The 2,869-nt window shown below is 51.9% G+C and overlaps 1 protein-coding gene across 1 annotated transcript in view; it reads right to left on the bottom strand.

Moving 5' to 3' along the window:
* LOC104495774 (contactin-4-like) overlaps positions 1 to 2,869 on the bottom strand; it is a gene marked incomplete at its 3' end in the record, with an annotated part of 97,177 nt that overhangs the window by 3,100 nt on the left and 91,208 nt on the right. The window lies entirely within an intron of this gene.

The following is a 2,869-nucleotide window of genomic DNA, read 5'->3' as shown; positions in this document are numbered from 1 at the left end:
AAGAGTGCAGCAGATCTCAAAGGCTTGGCTAAAATCTGCAAAAAGCTTGGGAGATCAGTTCATTTGAAACTTCTTAGTTCAAAGGTGTGTTTCACAGTCACACATTGCTCACCATGGGTATAAAACCCCCTGTTTCGTTTTGGGGTAAGACACAGCTCCTCTGCCGGACGTGCAGCTGGGTCAGGTCAGTTGGTGGGTCAGACTGACTCACCTTTTAGGACCTCACTTGAGATGTCACTGCCCTGTTCAACAAGAACCGAGCGAGTTCTACCTCTTAAATACGGGCAGCAGCACGTGCCAACCTCAGCTTGGCTTTCAGGACCTTGGGCTTCAGTGACCCTTACTCACAGCTGGAGTTCACACGGAGCCTTTACCACTGATTTAAGTGTCTGTTTTTCACTTCAGTTGCGCAGTACAAGCAAAACGGTGGCACAGAAAGATGAGCCATGACATGAGCAGACTTCAGCAACTCATCTCTGCCCATGAATTCCCTTTGCCTCTACGTTAACATTTATTTTTCATTTCTGTTGACAAAAACACAGTAATTTTTAACTCAGAGGAAACAAAAGGGAGAAAAAATATTGCTTAACAGTGAGACTGAAAGTCTGAAAATCATATACAGACAGATATTTTTGCTTATTCCAAATTCTGCACCGCTGTCATGCTAAACTACTACGAGCATCACTCATTCTCTGGTGTACGAAACCAAAATCTCAGCTACTTCCTCCAGGGATTATTGGCCTCCTGCTTAATCCTCTGCTAAAGTAATAAGGGAACAGCCTCAAAGACACGCACCGGGCAGAGCTACTCACCGAAACTCAGCGGGTGCGAAAGGTTCCAAAGACCTTCCCAAAACCGTACAGGACGTGGTGAAAAAGATCTCACTGCTGACTACTGAGGCTTCACATCCTCAGGGGCTTGGCTGTGTCGTCTTGGACAAATTTAATTCATCCCTATTTGGGTTTCCCGTCTAACAAAACGAAGTGACTCGTAGCGGGACACAGGAGGTGTTACGAGGCTTCACTGCACAATACGAGGATTTGAAATTTCTCAGGTAAAAGCAGTGTCAGTTCCTAGAACAGGGTTTAATTATCACCTAGACTTATGACGTGGGTTTTGTGTAACTGATGCATCAGGATTTTATACAGTCCCTTGGGATTCCTCCTACTGGAACTCAGGAAGCCCCGGCACACCCCAAGCTCAGGATGCTTCAGAAATGCCTGCACCTGCATGGGGGGTCAGGCACAGAATCGCTGAAATTCCCTCCGGCGTCAGAGGTTCATCCTCTGCCCTGCTCAAATGAAATATTTATGAGGGACTTGACTCTGGGATGAAGGGGGTGCCTCCCCCAAAGCCCCGAGCTCGCCCATACGAGTCCTGCAATGATCCCCGTAAGCTGTGGTCCTTCCCAAGCGTCAGCAGCGGGGATTCGCTGCAGCTCCCTCCCGGAGGTGAGGAGTTGACACTGTAAACCCGATTCTTCCTGCTGCAGTGCACAGTTCAGAAACACGTCAAGAGCGAACACGTGCGTTTGCTGAAGACCTGCTTTCCAGAGCAGCTGAGAACAGCTCCCGGGGATGTCGAGGGAACTGCGAGTGCCCGGTGCCCCCGAAAATCAGGCCCCCAGGTCTCAGCCCAGTCCCCTCAAGCAGCATTGCAGGCTCACAGCTGAGCAGGGCTGGTGACCAGAGCAGCTGTCCCAGCCTGGTGACAAGCGGAGATATGGGGAGGGCTCCGACCTGAGCCGTGCTCAGCAGGAGAGCGAGCCCCAGCCTCACACTTGACAAATCACCCCAAGGAGAATGCTTACCCATCTCTTCTCAAGGGCTGGGAGAGCTGAAAAACAGACCCAACCCCCTCCTTTAACAGCTCCAGCAGAGCAGCCAACGGAAAAAGTTGTTGAGAAGCCAACTGAGGGCAGCCGAGCGCAGACGCACCTTGGTGACCGGCAGCCAAGTGCTTATCAGAGTTATTAGATTTGCATTTCCAAAACCGGTAACATCAGGCACTTTTTAAATCACGGAGAGTGCTTTAGTGATACCAAAATCATGTTGGTTAGCAGCCAAGTCAAAAAAATCCCCAACGCTGATGTTTTCCCAAGGAAAAACAAGTGGTGGTGGTTATGGAGGGGTCTGGTGTGAAGTTCGGTGTTGGTCAGACGTGGAAACCTGCTTATGACAATCAAAAATCCCCAATGATTGGGTTTTTAGTTTTTTTTTTTTTTAATTGAGCTGTCTACTCATTTATTTATTGTCTGCTTGCAAGGCAGGACAGGTAAACTAGGGAGCCACATCACAGGAGAGCTTCAGATGGAGAAGACCTTTAAACTCATCAAGTCCACCCACTCCCCCAGCACTGCCAGGTCCCCACTGCCCCCTGTCCCTCAGCAGCACCTCCACACGGCTGGGAAACCCCTCCAGGGACGGGGACTCCACCACTGCCCTGGGCAGCCTGGGACAGGCCTGCACAACCCCAACAGGGAAGAGATTGTTCCTCAGGGACAACCTCAACCTCCCCTGGGGCAACTTGAGGCCATTGCCTCTTATCCTGTCACTTGTTCCTAGGGAGCAGAGACCGACCCCCTCTTGCTGCACCCTCCCATCAGGGAGTTGTCAGAGCCAGAAGGTCTCCCTGGAGCCTCCTTTGCTCCAGGCTCAACCCCCCCAGGTCCCTCAGCCGATCCCCAGCACATTGTGCTCCAGACCCTGCTCCAGCTCCGCTGCCCTGCTCTGGACACGTTCCAGCCCCTCCATGTCCTTCTGGGAGTGAGGGGACAGAACTGACCCCAGGATTCGAGGGGTGCCCCCAGTGCCCAGGGGGATGATCCCTGCCCTGCTCCTGCTGGCCACGCAGGTGGCAGCTGGGTGAG

Source organism: Buceros rhinoceros, unplaced genomic scaffold (assembly GCF_000710305.1).
Source record: "Buceros rhinoceros silvestris isolate BGI_N320 unplaced genomic scaffold, ASM71030v1 scaffold3616, whole genome shotgun sequence".
In the NCBI taxonomy this organism is placed as follows: Eukaryota; Metazoa; Chordata; class Aves; order Bucerotiformes; family Bucerotidae; genus Buceros; species Buceros rhinoceros.
Note: the sequence above shows the minus strand (reverse complement) of the source record. Positions and strands in the feature narration are given on the sequence as shown.